This window comes from Mus caroli, unplaced genomic scaffold (genome assembly GCF_978045245.1).
Source record: "Mus caroli unplaced genomic scaffold, Mus_caroli_1 scaffold_1, whole genome shotgun sequence".
Classification (NCBI taxonomy): domain Eukaryota; kingdom Metazoa; phylum Chordata; class Mammalia; order Rodentia; family Muridae; genus Mus; species Mus caroli.
This window is the reverse complement of record NW_028227256.1, coordinates 88,619,056-88,646,264: the sequence shown is the minus strand read 5'-3', so window position 1 is coordinate 88,646,264 and position 27,209 is coordinate 88,619,056. Positions and strand designations below refer to the sequence as shown.

The 27,209-nt window shown below is 47.9% G+C and overlaps 1 protein-coding gene across 8 annotated transcripts in view; it reads left to right on the top strand.

Moving 5' to 3' along the window:
* The first annotated feature begins 285 nt into the window (after positions 1-285).
* Hdac4 (histone deacetylase 4) overlaps positions 286-27,209 on the top strand; it is a 242,546-nt gene continuing 215,622 nt past the window's right edge. For 7 of the 8 annotated variants that reach the window (XM_029480601.2, XM_029480630.2, XM_029480609.2 and 4 more), the window contains exons 1-2: positions 286-559; positions 17,895-17,999. The gene's annotated coding sequence lies outside the window, so the exon portion shown is untranslated. The remainder of the gene's footprint in view (positions 560-17,894; positions 18,000-27,209) is intronic. The other variant, XM_029480595.2, reaches the window with a different exon arrangement.

Genomic DNA, 27,209 nt, shown 5'->3' with positions numbered 1-27,209 from the left:
CCCCTTTGCAGCGCCCGCGAAGCGGGGCTGGCTGTTGGGCTATTGTGGGGCGGACTTAGGACTCTCGGACCAATGGAAGGGCGGCTGAATTCTTGGAGGCGGGGCCGAGCCGTAATTGACGCTTTCTTCATTAGAAACCAGGCAGGGGGCGGGGCCCACGGGGGGAGGTGACGCAAAGCCGTTGCAGCCAATGGCTGGTGGGCCGCCGGCAGGAGGGGCGGGGCTGGGGCGCCTGACGGGCGTAGGGCGCGGCCTATCCCCGCGCGGCTCTGCGCTCGAGGGGGAGCAGCATCATGGTTCAACGTGGGTCAATTTTTTGTGAATGAGGAGGGGAGGTTGTGGGGCCGCTGCCGCGGAGCACCATCCCCGCCGCCGCCCGAGCCCGAGCCCGCGCGCCTGCTCGCGCCGCCGCCGCCGCGCCGCCTCACGCCCGGCCCGCTCAACGCGGCTGCTGTCGCCGTCGCCGCCCGAGCCCGCCCGCCCGCCGGCGGCGGCGCAGGCTGAGGAGATGCGGCTCGGAGCGCCCGAGCAGGGCTAGACGCGGCCCGCCGCCGCCGCGGTAAGCCACCGGCCGTCATTGTCCGCGCCGCCCGGTTGCTGGCGGCAGGTGGACGCCCGGCCCCGCCGAGGCCTCGGGGCCCTGCGCCGCGGGCTGGCGGGCGGGAGAGCGGCCTGCGCCGGCGGGCGGGCAGGTGGGCGCGCGGGGGCGGGGGCCGGGGCGTTTATGTAACTTTGTCAGCCTGTGAGTTTGCAGAAAACGCCCCTCGGCGGCGGCGGGCGGCGGGGCGGGGGCCGCGGCACGGCCCGGACCGTCGCTGGGCTGGCGAGGAGCTGCGCTAGCCCGGGAGACGACCCGGTGTCCACCCTGAGCGAGGGTTCCGAAGGCACGGCTTGTAGCCCACACAGCGGGAGTCGGTCGGAAAGGCCGGGTGTGGAACCCGTGTTCTCCTTTAATGCACACGGAGAATTTGTTAATAACTTGCAGCCGCTGATAGCAGTGTTTTGGTTATTGCATGCTGTAAATTGACCTGCTGTGACACGATTTTCAAATAAAGCGTCGCAGAAATTAAACTTAAGTTATTTTAGAACTAATGACTTTCTTAACTAAATCCTAATTGCATTACTGTAGAGACCTACCTAATTGCTTTCCGAGAGCCACTCAGCCTGCTCGGGGAGGAAGGAAAGGCCTGTGTAGTCACTTTGCCTCCCTGCTTTTCTCTGCTCAGGCTTTTCTGTCTGTTCCCACAAACCACCTAAGCATTTAAGGCCTGCGAGTATTAACGTGTAAACAGCCATGGCCCTGTCGCACTTTGGGGCTAGGGGGATGCTGGCGGCTTGCACCTTGACCTGGTTTCGGTTTTTCCTTCGTGATATGATCGAGGTTGCCAGGAGTTTTAATTGCTTCTGATAATTCCGTGCATTATTTCAGGACCGGCTTGATGAAAGCTAGTGTAGTGGTTTCAAAATCCACCCAGAAAGAAGGTGGTGGTGGTGGTGGTGTAGGTGTAGTGCTTGTGGAGAGGCAAGGAGGTTGAATTAAGAAAACTCAGCTGCTTGTACACAAATATACACTATAACAGTTACAAGGCAGCAAAAGTTATTGCAGAATTTTGCAGTCTCTATGGCAACACAATTACTCCATTATAATTGGAAATGCAAAATGCCACCCAGTTAGAAGTTTCATCAGGAAGGAGTTTTGGATATCAAAATATATGTGAGATTTAGTTAAAAATTCTCATTTTTTCCCCCCAGGTAGCTTTGCAGCTCTAGTCTAGGTTCAATTGTCTATTTTTAAGACCCATCCGCTTTCCCAGATCTGCCACTCCTCGGGATCTGTGGCATCTTTCCCCAGAAGAACTCCCCGTTTGTGTGGGAGGGAAGTATTTTCATGCTTTAAAAACACACACCCGACACACTGTAAGACTTCTATGGTTTTCTGTGTTCTGGCTTTTCTTTTAAAGATCAAATGCCTTCCTGAAGAGCAGTAATCACCCAGAAGAGGCTGGGTTTGCTAGAAGGCAGAGGTAACACTGCCCCCTTTAGGGGTCTGCAGGCTGCTTACAGGGTATCTGGGAACCCTGTGGGGGAGAAGAATGACTGTGAACTGCAGACGGGGCCTGGATAGCCTAGAGACCAAGGACAGATGTGACCTAAGCAGCCCTAGCAAGAATGTCTGTGGTTAGCAACATCAGAGAGCTGTGCAACATATAAAGCCCCCAGAGGGCACCTTCTCAGAAGCTAGGGGCTGCTGCTGGTGAGGTGGGCAAGAGAACATGGCACACTGTCTTCCTGGGGCTCCTGGCTCCTAGCTTGACTTTGCTTTCAAACCTGTTAGGAGGATGCCCCTCTTGATGTTTACCAGAAGAGCTCTGGTGCTGGAAGTTTCCACACGTCGTGGGGCTGCTGCAGCTTAATTTCCTTAGAACTCTTTCCTTTTAACTACTGCATATTTTTGCCCAGTAATCGACTTCCATTTTCCAGCCTCATTGTGAGGTTTCAATGCAGCATGAACGGCTTTGAATTCCAATCCTTTGATGTTGGGGGTGGCACCAAAGGAAAGGCGACTTTGTGCCGTCCTAATTGCCAGAGCAGAAGAAAATTTCATCACTCCTGTCAAGCCTCGTCCATGCCATTTTCTATTGAAAACGGCTGGTTTTTCAGAACTCTGATGCTGCCATAAGTAATACATTAATACCTGATGTAGGGAGCCAGGGAGATGCAGAAATGAGAGACACCTGCTGCACGGGAAGATTGGGGTGGGGTGGGGTGGTGCTCAGTCCCGGGACCAGGGCTTTTGATGTCTCTGGGCCCTGGGGTGACTATGTAGGCTTCAGAGGGTGAATCTAGAGTTGAGCTCATGTCCCATTGGTTGTAACCCAGTCCTGGGGTAGGGGCCCCAAAGAGATTTTTGGAGTGGCCTTGTCTTGGTCTCCAGTGACCATCCCGTGTCCTGCTGCTTAGCCAACTCTGGGCCTTAAGTGTGACACTGACCTTCGAGGTGCAGGTGACTGGGGGGCAGAGTCAGAGGTGCTGCTTCATTTGAACAGATCCTAGTCCATTTCTGCAGAGTGCTCTGAGCTGTCAGGAGGGCAGTTGTTTGCTCTTGGGCTCATGTGAGTGAGCAGGATGGGCTTTGTTTAGGGTGGAATGTGGTCTGGCATCTGCAGCTGCTCTTGGCTTTGCTGCTGCCCTTGCCTCTCAGACATGCCTCCGTACTTCCTGAAAGGCCAGACTGGGGTCCACACAAATGGACCCCACTGAGACCCTCCATGTAACTGGACCCAGTTAGAACACTGTAAGGTCTTGAGTAGATGAGAGTGTCTTCCTTCCCTGGATCAGGGAGATCACACGAGTCAGTAGCAGATGTTTAAATGAGCACCCAGTAAGAGCCATGGGCCATTCTTTGAGCACTTTCCATCTTCGTCTCCTCTATTGCTCCCACAGCTACAAGAAATAGGTGACGCTACACACCCTTGATAGCAGGGATGTGAGAGGAATGGCAGCCTTGAGTCCCAGAGGCTGAGCCTTTCTTTACGTTTGCTTTGGGCCCAGGATGAGCCTGTGTGGAAGGTTAGTGTTATTGAGTTGTTTGGAAGAGCACAGCTACTTTGAGAAGATAATTTGGAATACTTTCCCAGTATGGTGTTAGGTTGTCTGCCCTTCTGAGCTGTCACCGCTCTGGGTTTCATTTGAGTCAGGGAAGTGACTTTAATGTCTTCGTTGTGCCTTCTGTGTAACGTTGAAAGGCTCTGGGTTCTATCCCGAGCATCACAGAAATCAGAGCGGTCCAGTTAGCTGGTGGTTGTTACAGCCTGTTCTTGCTTGCTTGGGTCTTTTGAGAAGTTCCAAGGCTGTCTGCAAGCAGGCGGTGGTTGGCAGCAGACAGCCTATGGTCTGTGTCCATTTCTCAGAGCTGCTTAGTACTGCTGGTAGTCTTACTTACGGGAAATTTTTATTGGAAGAATGTATTTGAGGACCACTAACTGAGGAACTACAGCACTCAAGTGTTCTTATCCTAAAACCAAGACAGTGCCTTAAGAGAAAATATTGGCAGATTTAATAGAAGAAAATCTTTGGAGAAAGACTCTATAACCAAGATTCAGAGACAAGAGAGAAAAAAATGTGTAACCTATTTGGCCTAATAGCCAGTATATATAAAGAGCTTTTGCAAACTAACAATAAACGGATGAGCTTCCCTGTTACAGTTTGTAAGGCATGCAGGTAGGCAGATCTTCACAGCTAAGAGAAAAGACTGAGCGTAGCTAATAACCCAGTGTACGGGAGATTACATCTGTGCCCTTTGTATTAGTGAGATTGATAACAACACCCACAACTGTGATAAGGATATGGCTTCCTAGAGGTTAACAAGTTATATGTAACAAATGCTTAGGCTGGGACCTAGGCCCATAGGAAGCACAATGTAAGCATTAGGTATACACACATTTGTTCTATAGAGAGAACAATGTATATTATCATACAAAATATCTGATTTCTCTCCAGGGAAGTATCAAAGATTTAAATGCCGTTCATTCAAGAGGCAGTACTGAATCCTAGAATTTATTCTAATGACTGTGGTAAGCACATTGACATCCAAGTACTTGCAAGACACGGGCTCTGCCGTCTGCAGAAGCACAGCTCTGTGAGTACCCTTGTTGCTGCAGGTAACCTCCCTGTGCGTGGTACACAGAGGCATTTGGCCTAGAGCAGTCTGCAGACTGACTGGCTTTCTGGTTTCTAATGAGTTTCCAAGGTGATATTGATGGCCATTGGGATATCAGGAAAATGAGGCCTAAGAGACCATCATTGTGTTTATTCATGTTGACGTTGGTTATATATACATTTTTGCAGTATAGAAAATTTTAAAATGATATAATGGTAGTGTTAAAACAATTGATGCCACTTTAAGTTTTTTCACAGGAGAATAAGCAGGTCTTTGGGAGGCTGATGATAACATTTAGTGTTAGAAGAATCTGAGACTGTTGCTCTGAGTCACTCCTAAGCTCTCCAAGGTGGGGCTGGCCTCATGGATCTGCTCTGCTCTGGTGCAGTCCGTGCTGCAGGCAGTTTCTAGTTGACCTCTATGAGAGCGGGTCTCTGCCTACTACTCCATGCAGGAAATCCTGTCAAGGCGTCTCTAGAAGACCCAGAGAGCATGTGAGCCCTCGCCTCTGGCTTCGCAGCCCTCACTCAGGGTCTTTGCCTCATTGCTGAGCTTTCAATCCGGCCTGCTTTGCGTCCCCACTTCCTCTTGGTCTTCCTTGGCCAGGGCCTTTGCACATGCAGCTCCCATTGCATCTGTCTTCCCCAGTTCTTTGGTTCATGTCCTCCCTTCAGTTTTCTACTCAGCTTAGCTCAAAGGCCTTCTTACTCCTTTTTCACATTCTCCAGTTGTGCAATTTCATAGCTTATTGTGACATTAGTTGTTTAATGTCATTTCTTCCTGGCTGAAGACCTTAAGGAGTCAAAAGGCGGTGAGTGCCTCATGTCTGATTTGTGCCTGGTCCGTGGCAGCTCAGGTACCTGATGAATAGGTGGGTCTTGGAAGTAGAGCGTGGTGAGGACTCACACCCAGACCATTGCCCCTGTGCTGTCTGTCTGGGTTCTGGAATTGCCTGTTCTCCCCTCAAGCATCTGGGAACTTCTTGCTCCTGATTTTGGAGATTACACGCTGTTAAGTAGATCCATAAATACAAGTGAAGTGGGTTCTGTGATGTAGCAAGGAGCGAGAAGCAGAAAGGGCTTACATACAGCTGCCAAATAGCAAATGGGCCATTGTGCATTGCCAGGGCAAATGCTCCCAGCTTGTCCCTTGGGTGGGTGGAGGGGGCTGACTGTGGTATTCAAGGTGGCAAGCTGCTGCTCCTGCTAAAGACATTTTCTCTGTTTGTTTTAATTTGGAATTAATAGCATTACTTAATCATTTCTTACTTAACCTCATAATTTTAACATGATCCCTTAATATGGTTGCATACATAAACATTCTAGAGTCTGCTCTGTTTAAAAGTGCATGTTGGGCTTTGTTAGTTTACTGTTGTCTGTGAAGTATTCCGGCTGTGCGAGTCAAGAGCTTTTGTTGGATTGATGTTTAAGCTTGAGACAATAAATCATCTATGGCCTGAAAGCCTGAAGCAGCATTCCAAGTGGGAGTGCTGTCCCAATGGTGAGGGACTGGCGACTCCTTCATTGGCTGCTTTTTTTTTTTTTTTTTTTGCTAGAGTAGTTCTTTTTGAAACAGAAGTTTTTCTGTTTCCCTTACCCCTGGTCTCTGGTGCTGAAGGTTGTGAATATTTCTAATGGATCTGTTAGGTCTTTTCTAAGTATTCATCCTGCACATAAGCCTGGGCTATGGTTTCAGATTAGGCTCAGGACATGGGACTCCATTGAACATCTGCTTTGTGGCTGGCACTGACATCTGAAGATCCCACCTCTCCTCCTTACCACTGACCACCAGAAAGACGCACAGATGCAGATAGGGACCTAGAAGGCGCAGCAGACATACAACAGGTGCATAACGTTGCCATTCAGAGAACCAGGGTGTGTGAAGCATGAGTTGGGAAGGCTGAGAGAGTTCCCTGTGGCTGGGGTGGTAAGGGGCCCAAGCAGGTTGGCAGGGGGTGGGGGAGCATGTGCTTGTTAGTGAATAGGTACCGTCTTTTTGAGTCAGAGCAGAGTGGTGGGACTGCATCAGGGTGGGAAGGCCCTCATGGTGGAATGATGCCGTGTTCCAAGCACTGCTTAGCTGGAGTGTGTGAGCAGAGAAGAGCTGGGTATTCTTGGGTTGGCTGCATGGGGCTTGTTCTTGTGAAGGACTGCTGTGCCTTGCAGCGCAGTTATCTGTTGTCTAATGTGGCTGCATTCCCTCAGTTCTGTTTCTTATGCCTATGCCTGGCAGTGTTGGTGATGTGCTTGACCTTTCTGACCATGTTGAGGCATATCTTAGAGGCTCCTGGGTATCCCATGGTATGGCTGGGCTCTCCCTAGAGTGTGTGCTAGGGCTAGGGTTTAAGCACTATCATGGAGGCCCCTGTGTCAGCCTTGGTCACTCTACTCTTGAGGCTGGCGCTGCAGACTGAGGGGAGGGGGTTCACTCCCTCATTGAAGTTGTGTTGCTGAGAGCTTTCTCTGTGGCCCATCCAAGACCTCTTAGAGAAGAAGCTTGTTCAGGGGAGATGCTTGCTGGGAGCCGGTGGAGGAAGACCTCACCTTGACATCGCTGTCTGCAGCAAATCCCAGGACTATATGCCATTGCCTGCCAGCCCATGTTATTGCAGTAATGTGGCAGTGAGCAGATCAGCAGAGTGTGACAAAACACATAACACAGTCCCTGCTCTTCTACTATCTATGGGGCACCCTTGTCTCTGAACTCATGCTAGGTCTCTGTCATTTACCAGTTCAGGTTTGGGCTGTGGCCTCTTAGTACGGTTGGCAGGTTAGGTCTAAGTTACTCTTGGCCTTTAAAGAGCTTAGGAAGTAGTTGGTAAATGCCACAATGGATAAGGCTCCTTTTGCTATGGCATTTCTGTGAGGTCCATACTGGGAGGACTGGCATTGGTGGTCTCTGTTCCCTTTCTTTGGGACACTTCTGTGCATGCAGCTCCTGTGTTGTTCTTTGCTTGCTTCTCTGAGCTGGAGGGACACATCCAGGTCTGCCATGTTTGTAACTTTTCTGGTGAGCTCCTTTTCCAGAGCAGGCTGTTGCCTTTCATATTTATTGCCCTGCACATTTTGCAGCAGCCCCAGTGTCTCCTGCAGTTGTCAGCTGAAGTGGTAGCTGACCTGAAAGGTTTGTACTTTGGTACCCATTGAAGTCCCCAGGAAACAGGGTTGGCTCTTCTTTCCAGCAGCTGGCATGGAGCAAGCCACAGTGCTGGGCCTTGTGGAAGACGGTGTTGGGATTTAGAGTTAGTCAATAGTCCTTCTCAGAGAAGAGGGTTTCCTCTGTCAGGGTAGAATGTGATCATCATTTGGGTGCACTTTGGTGGCAGTTTTTCAGAATCTGAGTGGGAATATAGTTAGAGGAGCAAAGAGGCCGACAATGGGACTTTTATTTGTCTGAGGTGTCTTGTCTTCTGGCTCCTTGAATGGCTCCTTACAGGTGTGGGGATGTATGCATAGCTCTGCTGATTTTGGCACTGTCTGCCTGTGGTATAGGATAGTGGTTCTGAAGCTGACTTTCCACAAGTCTGGAGTGTTGGAGACAGATCGTGAGTGTTGAGTCAAATCTGAGCGAAACTCCCTGTTTGACCTTTACCTGGCTAGCAGCATTGCGTGGTCTTGGTTCATCTCATGCCATCTGTAGGATGGAGGGAGAATTTCCATAGAATTGCTCATAGAAGATTCTGGACAAGTGGGCTCCCTGAGGCCTGGCCTTCATCTTGCTGTCTTTTTATTCTGTTCCTTACCTTATGGTGCTCACAGTTCTCTTTGCTGACAGGCCTCTGGTAGGAATAGAGTTAAGGGCAGAACATGCCACCTGCAGAGGTGTTTGTTGTTGGTGATGAGGCCTTTGATGCAACTGCAGGACTTTCTGAGGCCCAGTGCCAGCTTAGGGTGTTTCTGTGCCTGCATCTGGTTGGGAGGCCTCCTTGCAGGACCTTAGTGTCATTTGGGAACAAGGATTTATCTATTTTTGCCCTTGCAGGGACTCTTACTTAGATTGTGGACTTGAGAGCTTAGGATAGTTGTTACTGAAATGCCATGAGCCCATCAGGGCACTACTCTATGGTAGTCCCTTCCTACACACAGGGCCTGGCCTATGGTTGTAGGCATCTTGTCAGTGAGTCTGCACAGCTCTTTGTACCTGAGCCAGTAGTGCTGCCCTGTCTCCAGGAGGGGCTGTGGAAGTGACCTGATGGCCTTTTTATGATAGATCTCAGTTGTCACCAAACTACCTGGTATTGTGGAAAAGAGCTGTTGTGTGGTCCTTTACCATGCATCCAGTTGCTAAGGGATTTCCTGTTCCCTTGCCTTCTGGGTGGTTTCCACCCTTCTCTTCACTGTTTGTCTTTGATAGGAGCAGGAATCACTGTCATTCTGGCCAAGGTAATAGTGACTGGAGGGAAGCATCATGACAGTGTGCGCAGGATATAGGTGCTGTAGGCATGTAACAGTTTCTGGTCGCACATTGAGGGACAGAGATCCTGGGGAAGGCAAGAAGGACTGAAGGAGAAGTGCAGCCTGTATGCATACTCCATGGGATTGCTGTGGGCAGCAGCGTATACTCTGGAAGTGCCAGGCAGCTCCTGAGGAATGGAGGAGCATGAAGCAGGGGTGATGTCCCTCTGAGATGCCTGAAAAGACAGCATATGGTGGCTCTCAGTGTCACAGAGGAGATCTTTCTGGTGTTAGCTTTATCAGGTAAGGTCTCTCCACAGCAATACAAAGGACATCATGCACTCTGGGAAATTGACTGGCCCACTTTCCAAAGTACAGATGGAGGAAGTGTTCCAGCAGGGCGAGAGCTGGCTCCTCTACAATGTATTAAGGATGTGTCCTCCCCCACCCCCCAACCTTGCACCTGGTCTTAGGAAAGTCAGCTTCATGAGTGAAGGGGCCCTGCTAAGTGTCTCAGAGCTCCTTTACTGCATGCCCTTCAGGAAGGACCATCTTTGTCTCAGCAGAGTCTTGAGTTCATGCAGCTTGTTCTGGCTTTGGTCTTAAAACATCTCTGAGTCAGGCTCTGCCTTAAGAAGACAGACTACACAGCGTGGCTCAGCCTACATGCTGGTAATGGGCTTGCCTCTTCCGGAAACTGGCTGGGACATCTGCCTCCTCCTATGGAAATGGCTGCTCTCAGGAGGGAGGGAAAGGAAAAGGATGCTGAGGAGGGTGGCAGTTGCTAGGTTGCTGCCATCATCATGAAGCACCTGGAGCTTCCTTGGTCTCTGCAGCAGTTATGGAGCAGAACTTGTGAGTGAGCTTGGGGCTTATAGCACAGGCTGTGCTGAACACTTTGCAGACCTGAGTCTCATGTGGTCTCTCCTCAGTGAGGGAGAAATGATCTGCTTAGGAGGTCCAGTATGCAGCAAGGTCAGTTGGAGGGACTGTGTGGTATTTTTTTAGTGGTGTGTGCACACAGCTGCTTTAGCCTCTTGTAGATACAGGGTCCTGCTTCATTTCTGCCTCTGCTGGCTAACTGGGAAATACAGATGACCTCAGAGAGGGACTCTACACCTCCACATGTAGGTCACAAAGGTGGAAAGGATTATGTTGTGGAGTATGGGTTGCAGCCCAGTGAGGTAGATGTTCATTCAGGCTTGGGGTTCTAAGTAAACAGAAGGACAGGGCAGACGGGGGTCCCAGTAGCTGAGCTGTGCAGAAATCCAGAGGGTAGGGCTTCTAGACCCACTAGCCAGCTTCCCTCTGTGGCTGATCCTGCTCCTCATGACTATCAGTTCTCTGAGGATGCTTTACAGAAGCTCCTGCCACAGGTAGATGTGTGAGGGTGCCAAGTGTCTCCTGAGAGGGCATGCACAAATGCAGCCCAGGCTCATTTGTGATCCATATCCCTTGCTGTGCTCCAGGGAGTTTGGGGAAGGCGTCTACTTTGGGATCAGAAGAGAATCTTCAGGGTCTGGGCTTTGTGGTCCTCCAGCCTGTGGCAGGCTACAGCATCAGCTGTCCAGACTCCTGGCCCCAATCTCTTCATTTACAGCTTGGATTAGAGAATTTCTGTCTCTGAAGATATTTGTTACTGGGCAGAATGCAGTGGTTGGCAGCCCAGCCCCCAACCTTGCCCTATTGGCCTGACTGCCTTCTGAGGCCCACATGCATGGGGCCAGCTGTGTCTTGCTAGGCTTCTTTAGTCTAGCAGACCTGGTACTGCTGTTACATGTGGACCCATGGCTTGGATACTCCTGCTTCTAGCCTACCACTGAAGAAGCTCATGTCCCTAGTGTGGCAAGTTCCATGTGAGGGCCATGGGTTCAGGTTGTAGCTGCTTTGAGCCTGTGCCTTTCCTGCTTTCATATTAACTGATGTGCACAGTGGAGTAGTGCCCCAGTTGGAAGGGCTCATTCAGTTTCTGACTTTGGATGGCTAAAGTATGTGGTGAGGGGCTTAGACTTTGAGAAACAGGCCAGGTGTGCATCTGGTGCATTTGTGTGCAAGCTGTTCTCTTGCTATTTGCCTGGCCTCTCTGTTTTCTTTTCTGCATAACCAGAGTGGTGGGATGTTGCCATGTTAAGTTGTGTGAGGATCAAGTATCACACCCCTGGCTGCAGGGTACAGGCTAGCCACTGAGTGTGTGTGGAGGGAGGCAGCAGCTGTTTTAGCTTTGGTGTGCTATGCCTAGTGTGGAGAGCATTCTGACCAGAGAGACTCCTGCACAGACCTTCTGACATAGGAGGCAAGGTGGAAGACTCTTAGTGGTTGTATTGGTGACTTTTGTTCCTGAGCAAAGCACACTGAGAAAATGTATCATGGATGGCAGAAGTGGCCTTGTGGGACAAGGCTGGGGAACGTTCTGGCCACTGGTTGATATTGTGGGCTTGGCAATTGCCTTGGCAGGTGACCTTGTTTATGCTGTTTGTTAGCCACCCCTTCCCATTCCCCTTTCTTCAACTCTACTTTGGTTCTGAGAATGCAGTTCCTGCCCCATGCATGTGTACACAACACATAGACATGTGCACATAGCCCTCCCCATTTGCATGTTTACATGTACTTGCATGCACAACACAATACACATATGCATCCACATCATCCACATGTACATGCCTGTACACTGGAACCCATTTTCAGGATAAATTCAGATTCTTTTCATTGATTTCTGGTGGGAAGAGGCCAGCGCACATTCTGCTCACTGCCACTCATCGAGGACCTGTGGAGTTTGGAGGCTCTGTGCATATGATGGCCTTTAGGGTTAGGATGATAAGAACCTTGCTTAGAGAGTATGGTCCTTACGCAGTTCCCGCTCTGTGTGGAGATGCTGGGCCTTAATCTTTAGAGGCTAAGAGTATTGAGTTGCCCTTTTTAAGGTAGAAGTCTTAAGTGTCAACTCATCAAATGGCCTGGGGTAGGCTAGGCATTGGGAGGATAAGGGTCACCTTCCTGAGGGTCATGGGCTTTGGTTTTAGCTCTTCTAGGTTGAAGAGGTAAGACAGCAGTGCTGACCTCTTTTCCTTAGGGCGTCTTAGTTTTGCAGGCATATCTGTGACCTTAATCCTTGCCTGGATAACCATGCAGGTTCTAGGATGCTTCTGCCTGGAGGACTCTATCCTCCATCTTTTTGTGGCTCCATACTGTTCACTTTAGTCTTGGATTCATCTAGGGCCCGGGCTTTGTCCCTACTTGGCCTACCAATCCTGTTGTTCATGAGAACTTACCTTGACTTCACACTGCTCCTGGGAGGATTTCTTCAAAGTTGTGTTACATGGGTCCTCCTGTAGCCAGGACCCTGTGACCCAGTCCTAGTGGTCCTGGGGTTGTTTCTACTTTTGGTGTCGTCTCTTTCCTGTTTCAGTGTTGACCCACTCCTGCCAGTATCGCTGACCTGTCATGGGGTGCCTTCCTGGCTTGGTCCTAATCCCCTCAGACCTGAGCCTCCAGGTTTTTTATTAGTTACCTGCACTGTTGTCTTCCCCCTCAGCCTTGGTCATGCCATTCTTCCCAAGTGTTCCAAGGTTCCTATTGCCTGGACCAGAACACTGATTTCTGCCTCATCTTCAGGGTTCTCTTGGCTTCAGTCAATCCCCTTTTGCAGCTTCCTTCCCGTATCCTCAGTGGACACACTGCCTAGACCCTGCTTAACGGCACTCCTGAGCTTTTCTGCTCTAGGCCTTTATGAATTCCTGCCTTCGGCTGGTTTGGGCTTGTTAGGAAAGGGCTGCAGGTGATTATCCAGTGGGCAGACAGCCAACTCTCAACTTCAGTGACAGTGTCACAGCCTCCTGGCTTTCTTGGTACTGACCATTGTCCTTCCCTGCCTAGGCCATCATTAGGGGCTCCAAGGCCTGTCATGTTACCTCTGCCTATCCTGGAACTGAAGCAGGTGTGTGCTGCTCTTACACAGCTAAGCCTCATAGCTGGAGTTCCACAGTATTCACAGGCTTGAGGCTGGGAATAGGTTGCTTCTGGACACATTCCCCATATTGAGCTGAGCTAGGACAGTTTTCCTGCCATTAAGCTGGCAAAGGGTGAACAGAATCCCTCTTTGGACCTTGAAGGGCTCCAGGGCAGGGTACCTCCTCCTTTTGAGACCAGCTCTCCTGCATGTCTCGGTATATTCAGAGTAAGGGAGGACACTTCTTTTGCCTCCTGATATGAGGGAGGCTAGGAGGCAGCAAGATTTAGCTGGAAAGCAGTGCCTGGTTAGAGCTGGAAAGTGGGCTTCCCCCACTGTGGGGTAGGGGTGTTTGAGCCCTAGTCACTTGATTCCTGACACCTCAGAGTTCATGAGAAAGATAGGGCAAATCCGTAGAAGTTGGACTCCAGGCTCCATGTGTGTGTGTGTGTATACGTGCCAATATAATACTTGTTTTCTCCTGCATCTGGGATTACTAGTGCCCCAGCACTGGCCCCTACACACAGAGTGTCGGAATCTGGGGCACATACAAGGAGACAATTCTCTCAAGGCCTGTCTGAGTCTGGTGTTCTGCTTCCTGGGCCTTGGCCCATAGATTCATGAGTATGGAAGTTTATCTTAAACTGTTAAACATTTTTAAACTGTCCATATTTAATACAATGACCACTTTAGGGCTAAAGGTAGAGGGGCCCTGGGAGTGTGCCTAGCCACACAGCCAGTATGTGGCGAAGCAGCCAGAGCAGTCTTTGCAGTCAGCACTTGCTCCTTTAGAGGAAGGTCAGCTCTTTTTTTATTGAAACTTTCTCCACAGAGGGGGGCTAAAAGCCTTCCAAATGCCCTTTTGCTTATAGCTTAAGATGTTGTGGATCTTTGGAGCCCATCGGGTATCCTAGGCATCAGATTAAGAACACCTGATAAGGTGATAGGCCCTTAGAACCTGGCTGTTCTAATGCTGACTCGGCATGTAACCAGGTCTTAGCAGCATGGTCAGAGGTGCCCTGGGGTCATGACTCTGTCCCATCCAGGGTGTTGTTAGAAGGTGGTGTTGTCGGCTCTCAGAGCACTTGCTCAGACATTTCTATCTCAGTGTCTCTTCGTTGTGGTTCCTGCTCCTGCCCTTGCTGGCCACCATTGGTGCTGCTTCTGCAGGGCTTAGTTAGGCTCTGCACACCCTGCAGATGTTTGTGGGCTTAGCTGCATCCTCTTTGCTTACTTCCATTCCATAATGACCTCTCTTCCTCTCTTGCATATGGGGTCAGCCTCTTAGCCCAGCCGTCCTAGAGGAGTGCTGTGAGCCGGACAGACTGAGGCTATCTTTCGTTTGGAACACGGAAGACTCAGTTTAACTCTACCTAGTCTTTGAGTGTTGGTAGAGATGAGCCTATCTACCCATGGATTATGTCCTTGCTGAGTATTTATCTTGAGCTTCTTGGAGGGTTCAGGTACAGGGTACCTGTTTTGCCCAGATGGTTCCACGTGGTTAAGGAGGACCCCACCTACCCAGCACTATCCGACCTGTTCTGGGTCTGACTTAGTCTCTGCACAGGTCCCAGACGCAGTTTGCTGACAGATTGCTTAGACTCTAGATTGAAGGTTGTGACTGACAAAGGTCTGCTAGGGCTGCACCCTTATGGGAAGAGCAGGCCCAGGTTCTGCTTGTGAGGAGCAGTGCTGACCCTACAGGGATATGGAGCATCTGGGATGAGTTCTGGGAGGTGGGGCTGGGGGAGGGATAGAGCAAGAGTGACTGTTAGATGGTGCCTTTAGCATGGAGATGTTAACCTCAGTACCTCCCATTTGGTTGTAGGTAAATGTAGAAGTGTCAACCTGGGTTGGGCTATGTCCTGGGAAGCTCTGGCCCATCTGTCCTTGTTGTGGGGACCTCTGGTGGAGTGGGCAAACCTACATAGAAGGGAGGGCCCTACAACTCTACGGTTTATTCTCAGTTTCTGTGGGGTGACCCAACTGGGTTATACTGGGTGGTCCTCCGTTTACACAATCAGAAAGGTATATAATGAGAATTTTGTTTCTTGATTGCCTGAGTATTTTTATTAAAGCATTTCTAATATCATTAATATTAAGGGAACTAAATTGAAAAAATAGATCAGCAATACAAATAAGCAGTTACTGTAATTGGGAAAATACTAATGATTTAATTTGCATATGTGGCAGAAGCATTTTTTTATGACTGCCTTGATAATAAAAGACAGGCTGAGTAGCACAAATGCAAGCAAATGAAGAAATCCATTAATTCTCCTATTCATTTAAAAAAATGGTATTCCCAGCTTTTACAGTGACAGTTTAATAATTAGGGTGCCTAATTTTAATCTGTTCCGTGGGTGCATACCCTGCCTAGCTTGGGCAGCCAGCTGCCAGTGGTGGGATTCTGTGTTCAGGCTGAAAGCACAGGAAACTGGGGCCCTAGTGATACCTGCAGTGATACCCTTGGCTGTGTGATTTCCATTGATGTGGAGCATGTTGTGGTCAGTGAGCCAGTCTTCATGCTGGACAACGTGTGGAGATTTGTATTACTCAGGGTCGAGTCTGTTGGTGGGTTCTCAGCCCTAGGTGTTTTTGACCCATCCTTCCCTAAAGAGCCATTTAGCTGGATGGAGATGGTCTGGGTTGTCACTCAACTGGTTGGTTGAAGTCAGGCTGCTGAGCATCCTGCAGTACACAGGAAGGCCCCACTACTTAACTACCTCCAAATGCTGCTAGCACTGGCCCAGAAGCCCTGACCTGAACACTCCTGGAGTGAGGGTGGGTCTTCTGCACAGAGAGATGAAACTACTTGGGGACCAGTTACACAGATCATTTTTAATTTGGGGATGAGGAAGTGAAGTCAGCTCTCATTTACATATTTTGCTTTTGGATGAAGTTGTACCTTTATCCTTTTCTTTGCTGTTCTTTTTCTTTCTCTGTCCTTTTAAGCTTTGAAGAATGGATGTTTTGAGCCTCTAGAACTTAGTTTCGTAGCAGAGTGGTCAGATACAGTTAGAGATAATAAAGAGGCGTATTTGTGTGGTAGTAACTACAGAATGAAAGGAGACTGCTCAACTATAGTGCATTTTTAGAATATGCAAAACAATGCACTGGAGTCCTTGGTTTTCCCTGGAAGCTCTCAGGCTGCACATTTCTGTTGCAGGGAGGGAGAGAGGCAGGCAGGAGGTGGCTTGTCACACTTGTTTTCTTCCCCATGAGATGACATTTTCCTCCCATGACCAGGTGACAATTCAGTTTCTGTTGATCCTTGTACACATCCTGATGTGTGTGTTATGTGCTGACTGCTGTCTGTTGCCACTTGTCTTACCAGTAGCTGGGACATGAACATGTCCTCATCCTCCGCATCCTGCAGGTTCTAATGAAGGTGCCAGTCCCTGTGCTCTGAGAAGTTTGCATGAGTGTCTTTCCTTATTCTCTGAAGTGGACTTTAAAGGCTAAGTAGAAGAGGGCAGGCAGCAGCTCTGAAGGGAGGGGATGTGGAACAAATCCACATAACCAAGTAATTTGGCAATTTATTAGATTTGTATGTGCACACAGCTTTTTAAAATTAAAAAGTGTGAAACTTGGCTCTAACCATTTGAAGGTGTACTGTTCAGTAGCACAACCAACTGCAGAGTATTCCCAGAGCTCAAACTGTACATGCTATGGTAGGGTTGAAGGTGGGTGACTTTTATAAAATGCATGTTCTTGTTAGTTCCATGGTGAGCACAAACATTTGCTCATTCCTAAAAAAATAAAAGAGCCCTAAATAACAATAACAACAACAACAACAACAAATCCCAGTGGGATGAGACCAGTGTTTGTAGGTGGTGTGTATTATACAAGTGATGTGACAGATACTCTTAAGAAGTAATCATGTAGCAGGAATATGTGATATGTAATGGTAGTTTATATTTCATAGCTATCAGTTAATAATACATAACATACTGGATAATTGCAAAGTACATTTGGTGTCTGCATGTGTGTGCACACGAGTCTATACTTGTGTAATTGACAGGAGGCCTTTGGGGACTGAGACCCATGGGTCACTGCAGGGCTTGTATCTCTTCACAGTTACTGCTTGCTGACATGGTCCAAACCTCCAAACTTGATTAGGCTCTCTGCCTTCTATTTCTATGTGAATCAAACTCAGCTCTTGGCCTTGGTGCTCAGGGGTCATGCCTTCCTTTTTCATGCCTGTTCAGCAGGGAATTGGTACTGCTCCTAGGGAGTGGACCAGTGACTCCTCACTGTACTCTTAAACTGAAGCCTGTGGTCTGCATTGTCTTCTCCCTGCAGTTACCATGTAGCCTAGACTGGAGGAATTGACCTGTAGTTGTCCAGCATCCTGAGTGTCTCTGAGAGAGCCAGACCCTATTCACTGACACTATTATTGCTTTTTCTCAATGACCTGTGAAGAGGCAGGTGCTGTTAGCTGGTCTCTAGAAGTCTTGGAGTTCCCAGTGCAGAGAACCATCACATGGCTCGGGAGATTCAGAGCTTGGGTCAGGACTCAGCTCAGCCTGGCACTCCAGTGTGAGGCTGAGCTGAGTGTGACATTTTGGGATGGTACCTAGGTGGTGTGAGGATAGAATGAGGGTGACCAGGCCATGAATTGGGAGGGCAGCTAACCCAGAAGACCATTGACATAATCCTAGAGCAAGTGGTTTGAAGGCTGGGTACTAGCACCCCTCCAGGGATATAGCTTTCATGGACAGCAGGGATCATATCTGAAGGCTGAGCTAGGACTACCTTTTGCAGAAGAGGTGAGCAGCTGGTAACCGCATGGGCAGGTGGGAGCTGAATGGATCCGCCTGCTCAGGCATTTGAGCTCTAATTTATTAATCACCAGCACTCACAGTGTCATCATGACTGTCTTTTTTTCTGGCAGGAGCCTGCTCATGACAAGGGCTCCCATACCTGTACCTGAAGTGGAACCGTATTGAGTCCTTCTTTTTCCCAAACTCCTCTCATGCACCCCTGTGTCCTTTGCATGGTAAGTCTCAGTCTCCCTCTCCTCGCCTCGGGAGTTTCCAGCTTTAGTTGCTCTATTTGTCCAGGGGAAGGATAGGCCTCTCTTCCATTCCTTGTATGCTTCCTTCCACCCTGGGGTTCATTGCTTTTGGCACTTTACATCTCCATGACTATGGAGATTCCCTTGTGTGATGAGCATGTTGGTGCAGGTCATCCTTCCTGGGGAATGAAAGAGTGAACGGTGAGACTGGAGAGCTTGGGAGTTGGGTGGAGCTAGAGAGGTCTGCAGAGTTTGTTTCTGAAAGACCATTGTATCAGAGGCAGAATGATTTCAGAGAGGAGAGTAATACGCACATACCCTCATTGACCAGCCCTGGAGACCATTGAAACAGTCCTGGAGCAAGTGGTTTGAAGGCTGGGTAACTAGCACCCCTCCAGGGATTCAGGCAGCTCAAGAGCATGCAGAAGAAATCAGGAAGGGCGTGGCTGTTCCTCTCAGTGTGGTAGTCTTCTGGCGCTCTCCAGGAGTGTGTCTGCAGCATGGGGGCTCTCTGCTGTCTGCAGACCATTGTTTGACTGGTCCTCAGCCTCTTTGTCCCCCATTTCACAGTCCCTGTCTTGGAGGCCATTACTTAATCCCTCTCCCTGCACTCTTGTCTCCTTTTATAATGAGCCTTCGGTATTCTTTTCTGCTTCAGACTGTGGTATCTCCTGCGAGCTGTGCTGTCTTCTCCCAGCAGCACAGGTCCTGGAGCTGTCACACAGTAGTGGCAATGCTTATTTGTGGCCAACTTTGGAAAAGTACACCTACATGGGCCCGGCCTGGTCCAGGTCTGTGTCTTGGCTGCAGGCCAAGAGGCACTGGCTCACATAGGTCTGCTGAAGGAAGGGACAGACGGACAATTCTGGTATACGTTCCCTAAGATGAGTATTATCATCTGACACTGGGCCTTCTCCATTCATTTTGGTGAATGGGAAATAAGACATTTGCTTTCATAGAATGTTCATTGAAAATGAAAGGCCTTGTGATGGTGACAGACACCAGGCAGTTGAGGTGGCCATTGTATGGTGTGTAGCCAGCCTCCTTTTGCTAGCCTCAACACAGGACCAAGTCAGGTGACACCATGCCTCTGTCTTCTAGTGGGCCTCTTTCCTGTCCATGCTCATGGGCAGGTGGGTGCTGGCTCTGATAAATCATGCACCTTCCCTCTCAGTATGTGATTCCTCTCTGTATGTGACTTGCTGCCAGTTCTGTCCCTTATCAGATAGCAGTAGCAGAATGAAGGACATTGGGCTGGTCAGGGTACAGCCCTGTGTGGTTTGTGGGGTCTCTAGGTGGAGACAGAGCAGGAACTGAGTTGCTCTCCCTTTCTCGGGGGTGGGTTGCGGGGTGCACTGAGGAGGTGTGTAGCTCTCAGCAGAAGACAGCCTTAGGTCCCAAACCTCATGGGAATTTGAGTAGGTGCCTGGAGGGTGCTGCGCCTTGCTTAGGCTGCAGACAAGGATTTTGTGAGCAGATGTTGATTGACTGCACACTTGATATAGGAACATGCCATTTTAGTTAGCAGGTGGCAGTGAGACCATGGTGGCCATGCTGTTCTTGTTACGTCTAAATCATTCTCCTTCAGCGTATATAAGCCAGAACAGCAGGCACACTGGCCACGAGTCACTGGCAGAAAACCCAGTGCCACAGTTTGTGTGCTTGCTTTTGAGTGTCTTGTTTTAATATTTGTCTGAACTTTGAGTTTTGTTTTCTGTTACTTGAAGAGTACATTTCCCACCTCTTCTTCTTGTTGTTGTTGCCATTACCACCATCACCACCACCATCACCATCACAACAACCACCACCATAACAACCACTACCACCATCACCATCATCACTAACTTCATTTGTCACCATTGTCATCGTCGTCCTCATCATCATCACAGTCATTCCATTTTAGCAGCTGTCTTCCTTCCTCTCCTTTTTTGGGATTTCTGTTGATGCCTGTGGCTGATGATGTTGACACTCGCCCAGCCTAGTTCTGGGTTTCCCTGGAATGTGGTTCTGATCTTCCTCTGCATAGTCTTGGAACACACTCAACTATTCATTGTTTGTCCCCAGCATCTTGCCTCTCTGGCATGCCCCCAAGTGTTGCATTACCTTATCTTGTCTTTGTATTTCTGTTTTTGTTTGGTCATTTTTCTGGTTGATACTTAGTGTAGTAGATAGTTTTTGCTACACTGCTTTAAGTTCCCTAAGTTCCCAGCAAGTCACAGGCACGTACCTGCCCAGGAGTTATCTTAGATCCACTTGGCTAACTCTGACTGGGCAGTTCTAAGCCATCCATGGCTAACGTGCTCTTATCTTTACGCCTAGCTCAGCACCTCTAAATCTACCCTCAACATAGTTGCCCAGTTACCTTTACTCCTAGCTCAACACCTCTGTGTCTTCCTTCAACTTCAGTGCCTGGTTACTTCATTGGTCTTGCTGGCCAAGACACTTTTGGGCTTCCCTTCTGTGGGCCGCTCTCCTTTCCCGCTTACATTTTGGAAGATCTCCTCAGCAGCTCTGAGTCTGTTCCTTTTCTCTCCCCCTAGTTTCTCTGTCTTCTCTTCCTCCCCTCCCCTCCCCCTCCCCTCCCCCCTCCCCTCCTCATTGGCAGGAACCTGGGAGTCCCACCTCTTTCTTTCCACTCAGCCATTGGCCATTGGTATCTTTTTTTTTTTTTTTTTTTTTTTTGGTTTTTCGAGACAGGGTTTCTCTGTGTAGCCCTGGCTGTCCTGGAACTGACTCTGTAGACCAGTCTGGCCTCGAACTCAGAAATCCACCTGCCTCTGCCTCCCAAGTGCTGGGATTAAAGGTGTGTGCCACCACGCCCGGCTTAGCCCCTGGTATCTTTATTGATAGATCAAAACCCAGTTGGGGCAAGGACCTTCAGAGTCAGTAAATACAGATTCCTGATTAAATCAGAGCATCAGAACCACTCCTCTACAACTTAGTGGTGAATTATCTGTTCATAGAAATCCAAGATGGATTCAGGTTCACATAAGAAGTAACTGCCTCACCTCTCAGGGCTGGGGGGAGCTCCAGAGACATTTGGGCTTTGTCCTCATCCATTCAGGTCTTGTAAGCTGCTCCAGACACCACTGTTGGTGTAGTAAAAATTCCACTTGAGAGAAGGCAAAATAACCTTAACCAACTCAGCTAGTAGATTAGAGATTTGGAAAATGTTTGGAAAAGGAATCATGTTTATGCAGAGCCTCACAACTGAGAGGCTGACTCCAGAATGAGTGAATTTCAAGCAAGGGCAGCTCAGGAAGGAGCGGGCTGCCAGCATGCGGAAGGAACACTCTAGTACTCTAGTACCCTGACAGTAACAGAGAGTACTTTATGCACAGGTTGGTAGAAGGGAGATAACCAGCACCTATTTCACAAGGGGCTGTGGCAAAACCCATCTCCTGCTCTTGTTGGAGTGTGAATGTGCAGATTCATTCAACCCCAAGTTCCACTGTGACCCACTAATGGATAACCAGGGTATGAGCCTTCCACTCTGCCCAAATCCAGACGCATTGCCCTGATTGTAGGACAGTTGGAGGGTAGTCTGTCTGTATTCAGGTTGGTGGTGATGGAATGAGTGCCCCTATGATGGTGTGACTGTAGGTGTGGCTGAATGAACATGGGTACAGAGAAATCTGTGTGACAGGCCCATGGTTTAAGGCACAATAGCTACCTGCTGTGAGCACGCAAATCTCAAAGTAGAGGAGTGCACTGCTGTTACCCACTGGATGAAGGCTGCCTGTTGAACTGTGGTGAGAAAAGAGAGAAACAGATGACCTCATGCCTGTTGTGTGCTTTTGGCTGTTCTCACACATCTGGAAAGTGCCACAGTACCCTGGAAAGGGCTAAGCACAGAAGCATGAAAAACCCCCTGAAAAGGCTTTGGGGTCTCGGAGGCTCCAGAGTGCACTGAGAACTGCTGCTTACATGGTGTCTGTGTGGTTGTCAGTGGGAACACATCTTCACTGTTTTCCATCTGAGACACTGGAAGTGAGGCTTCTGTGCAGGTGGCTGGTACTGCCCCAAGTTACTGGTTCTGAGTACCTGGTTCTATGGAAGGATGACACTCTGTTTACTAGTCCATTTAAGTGAGTGTCTTTGTTACTTTCTGTTGCTGTGATCTAATACCATAGCCAAGGCAAGTTATGGAAGAAAGAGTTGATTTTGGCTTACAGTTTCCAAGGGATAAGGGTCCATCATGGCGGGGAAGCGGAGCAGCAAGTAGCAGGCCCAGCAGCAGGAGAGGGAAGTTGAGAATTGACACATCCAACTGCGTGCGCAGAGCAGAGAGCAACCAGGAAGCCGCACAGTTCTTTTAGTCTCAATTTGTTCCAAATGCCATACTTCCTCCAGCAGTGCTGCACTAGTAAACCTCCCCAGCAGTGCCACCAACAACTGGGGACCAAGTGTTCAAATGCCACAGTTTTCATTCAAACCCAAAGTGAGGCTTTGAAGCCTCTTGGAACCCTTTTGTAACGAAAGCATGGCAGGCACTGAGGATGCTGACAGGCACAGGCATGCTGCCCATTCCTTGTCTTCGTCATAGCCTTCAGCACATGGGAAAGAAACCTGCCCTCTGTACAGCCTCCCCTGGAACTTGCTCTTTGGACCAGGCTGGCCTTGCACTCAGAGACCTGCCTGCCTCTGCCTCCTGAGTGCTGGATCAAAGATGTCATTGCTTCCACCCACCTGTGTAGCCTTTCTCAGCTTGTTTAGACTTAGCTTGTAGATTTGTGAAGTAGTTCATATTTTATTCCTGTTAGAACACAGTGAAAGGGGGTTTTATTACTTTCAAGTATGGAGTCTATTATGAAAGTAAACTATAAATGTGTCCTAACAAATTATGGGGAAAAATCTGTAGTCTTTCAGTGTGTGAGCCATCTATCATAAAATAGCAAACTTATAAAGCATAATCGCCAAAACTTACAGCCCATATTTCATTTGCTGAGGACAAGAGGGCTTACTAAAATGCTTACTGTAAGTATGAGGAATCACAGTACTGTTCATTTTTTTGCTTACAATTTATTTAAATTTTAATAAGATTTAGATTAAGGTAAGCATTTAATCAAAACATCGGTTAGCATTTCATATGCATTTATTCTTTTTGACCATTTTGACTTGGGTCTGCCTTGTTATTTAGGTGTAATATGCACCGTCAGCTCTTTTCTGTACGGTTTGTTTCAAGGGAGAATGGCAGACTTCCTGTGTGCATGGAGATTGTAGGAAGGTAGTGGAGAGAACTGTACTGTCAGCCATTTATTTGCGTGCTAGAGAACCAGGTAAAAGGTGCATGCACACTGACAAGACAGGCAAGTGGGTATTGTTTTGGACTTCTGTGATAAAAGATGGTCTTTGAAGAACTGAGTCCCATCTCCCAACCTTTCATGGGGTCCAGTCTGTGTGAGAACGTGCCAGCAAGCATATTTGGGTTGTATATTCCAGTCTTTGCTCTTGCGTGCCTTCACATAGATGAGGGCAGGTATTAGCTCTTCACTTGCTTCCCTCTTCTTCCTTATAGTTCTGCATTGCTCTTCAGGTTGTTCCAAGACTGAAGAGCAACATTATCCCTTTACACATTTTATATTCATGGCATTATCTGGGTGAACTCTTTGTGTCTGCCTGCTTCTGTTTAGCACTGTAAAAGTGTGGTCTGTCTGTGGCTGTGTGAAGGTACAGTTTTATTCTTGCTGCATAGTATTCCATAATCCAGTTTTGGGCTATCACAGAATATGCTGATAAGTCCTTGATTTTTAATTTAATTTTTTTTTTTTAAGCTGGAGTCTCACATAGCCTCCAAGTCACTATGTAGCTGAGGGACTTCTACCTCCTCAGTGCTGGGATTACAAGTCTGTGTCATCATGCCCAGTTTATATAGTGTTGGAGATCAAATCTGTTGCTTTGTTCATCCTAGGCTGTCAGGTAGTTAACTGAGCTACATCTTAGTTCCTTGTCTCTCTTCATGGGCATGACTAGAAAACAGGTCTGTCCTGGATGGCATTAGTGGGCATCTCAGGGACATAGCAGGGTTTGTGTATGTTGCATTATTTTCTGTCACTTGGGGATTTTTTTCCTGGGTGCTTGGGTCCTGCACATTTTGAAGGCTGAATGTGAGAGCTGCAGTTTTACCATGTCTCACTAATACGTGGTGCTTCTTTGCTTAGACAGTGTAGACATTTTGATGAGTTCGTCCTGTCCTGCTCTAGTGTTCATTGTTACTTTACTGTTCTGATGGATGTAGAGCACCTGTTGGTGTGTTGATTGGTTCTTTATAAAGTTCCTGTTCTTGCCTTTAGCCCATTCGTCCCCCAACACACACACATAGGGTTGTCAGCTCTTCAGGTTTGTGGGATTGCTTGTGAGTTTTGGGTATCGGTTTCTTGTTGAATGTTCTGTGGCAGGCTGCTTCTGCTATGTGGCTGTCTTTTCTCTCTTCTGCTGAGTCTAGATAAGTTGAAAATTTTCATTTTCTTTTTAATTTTTCTTTTCTTTATTTTTTTCTTATTTATTTAGCTTTATGGTCCATAGAGATTTCTCTAACTATATGAAAATACTGGTCTTTGTGATCTTTTGGACTGGTTCTGTAACCCATCTCCTGTTTTCATGATAGGTTGCTAGATGGGTCATGACATAAGCATTGTGTCAGAAAGACGGAAACATTGGGATTTAGGGTGGGTTCTTGGCTGTTATCAGATGACCTTGCTTGTATTGGTTATATTCTAGAATATTATGTTCCTTGGCTTGTACTAACACTCAAATGTCAGTTTTATAATAAATCAATATAATTGGGAGTGTAAGTCTTTCAGGTCCTTTGTGTTTCTTTTAATATCAACTTGTCAATTTACACAAAAATTCTAATTAAAATTTTTATAGTGATTGCATAGACTACCAATTAATTGGGGAACATTGATGTCTGAACCATTGTTAGGTCTTTGAAACCACATATGTAGAATATTCGTTTATTTATTTAAATCTTTTAATTTTACTTATATATTTTTATGTTCTCTAGTACAAGTTTTACATCTTTTTCATAAATTTAGCCCTGGGTATTTGCTGCTATCTGATGGGTCATAAATGTTACCTTTTCTCTGTGTTATTTTTATTGGTCCCTGGTGTGTAGAAACATTAGCTATATTGACCCTCTTACATCACAGACTTCACATAGACATTTTAATAGTTCTTGGTTGACTGTTGTGGGTTTTCTCTGTACTCGGTGTACTGTGTGTGAATGGCGACCTTACCCTTCCAGTTATTCTCCTGTCTTACTGCTCTTTCTGGTGAGGGTCTCAAGATGGCATTGTTTAGCCCTGGGGAGAGTAGCATGCCCTCCCTCCCACTCAGGCCTGTTGGATCCTGTAGATGATCTGCCTTCGTCCCTCCACTCTAGCCACTTCGAGCTTGTTGGTGTCATTAACTGTCTGCTGCTCCTCCACTGTCCACTGGGTGTGGTAGGGGACAGAACATGCTCTCTTTGCTCACACCTCTTCTTGGTAGCTTCTTAAAAACTTTTAAAAGAAATTCTCCTACTAAAGATTTATAGCTCCTATGATTTTTGCCGATTGGAAGGTTTTTTACGTCATTTGAAGTCAAGGCAACTAGGATTTCAGAATTCCCAGGTTTGCGGGAGGGAAGAGCCCAGGTAACCCAGCACACTAATCCGCAGTGTCTCTTACTCTCTATGAAGCCAGGGTAGAGATAGAGATGTCCTTGTAAAAGTTTGTGTCCAGTGTCAGACTAGACTTAGCAGGATGACCACGCCTGCCACTGTTGTCCTGAAGGTGTTTATAAATCAGAATTACTCATCATCTCTGGCTCTTAGAGACGCGGTCTTTTCAGTTGTGTGGTGCCTGGAGCACCCTAAGCCAATGAGCCTCATTCACTGTCTTCTGACCTTCCTTGGGCTGTTTGGTCCCACAGATCTATGTCAAATGGCTTGCACACTGGACTGCACGTGGATTCTGGACCTGACTCCTCAATCTTCTCATTTCTAGTCATCCTTAGTCTCCCCCCCCCCCACCCCCCAAACAGTCTGTAGTAACACAGGGGAGTGACTGTCTTTTGGCCAAGAAGGAACTCCAGAGGCTGGTATGTGACTTAATGGAAGGCAGGGTCCCCAGCCAGCTTATGCTGTCCTAACAGCCTGTTGCAGACCTCATCAGATTCTGCCCTGATCAGGACCATGGACTCTAACTCTCTCATGGAAGGTGAGCCCTTTTGAAAGCCTTTTCCTTGTAACAGAACTCCAGTTCCATGGTGCTGAGGCTAATTTTTACCATGTCTTTGGCAGTGTACTAAAATACAACAGCAACAACAACTCTAAACCAGCAAACTGTGATAATAGGGTTACAGATGAACCCGCCTGCAACAAATCATAGGTAGATTTTAGTCATCTCAGTGTATGGAAAAGGAGATGTGGATGGAGCAAGAATGGCAGTGTTCATGATTGTTGAAGTTGTTGCCTTGGGTTTGTTGCTCTGTTTGCATTGCTTTGTATTTGTGTTTGATTCCACATAAGAGCTTTCTTCAGCAGAAGCCTATGTGGAAACTCTACAAGAATGTTAAAGTTAAAATTATCTTTATAGATATTTTTCTACTGAATTTGATTTTTTTGGTTTGTTTGTTTATTTGTTTATTGAGAAAGGGTCCTAATATGTAGCTCAGGCTGGCCTGGAATTGACTATACAGACTAGACTGGCCTTGAACTCATGGAGATCTTCCTCTGCCTCCTAAATGCTGGGATTAAAGGCAAGCACCACCAGGATCGGCCATATATTTCTATTTCTTACTCTTCACATATGAGAAAGATAAACTGTTTAGACTCATTGGAATGGCATGGATGCCAGCTGTCCTGCAGAGGCACAGCCCCTTGCTTTGAAGTGACACACGGACAGCTCTGGAGAGGGGCTGGGTAAACAGAATGCCAAAGACAGGAGCACAGTGGTGAGTGGACGATTGTCCACTCATGAGCCTGTTTGTCATGTGTAGGACTTTTGAAACTACTTCTGAGCGTACGAGGAAACAACCAGGAAATACACTGTACATTGTAGGAGCCAGGTTCTCACTGTTGGAGAATGGTGTTAATATGAGGAAAAGGTGACTGGCCAAAACCTTGCAGTTGTTGGCTTCTGATCTGAGGGGTCAGCACGAACTTGATGTAAACAAATGCTCGACAAAAAAGATGGAAACTTGTCAGGA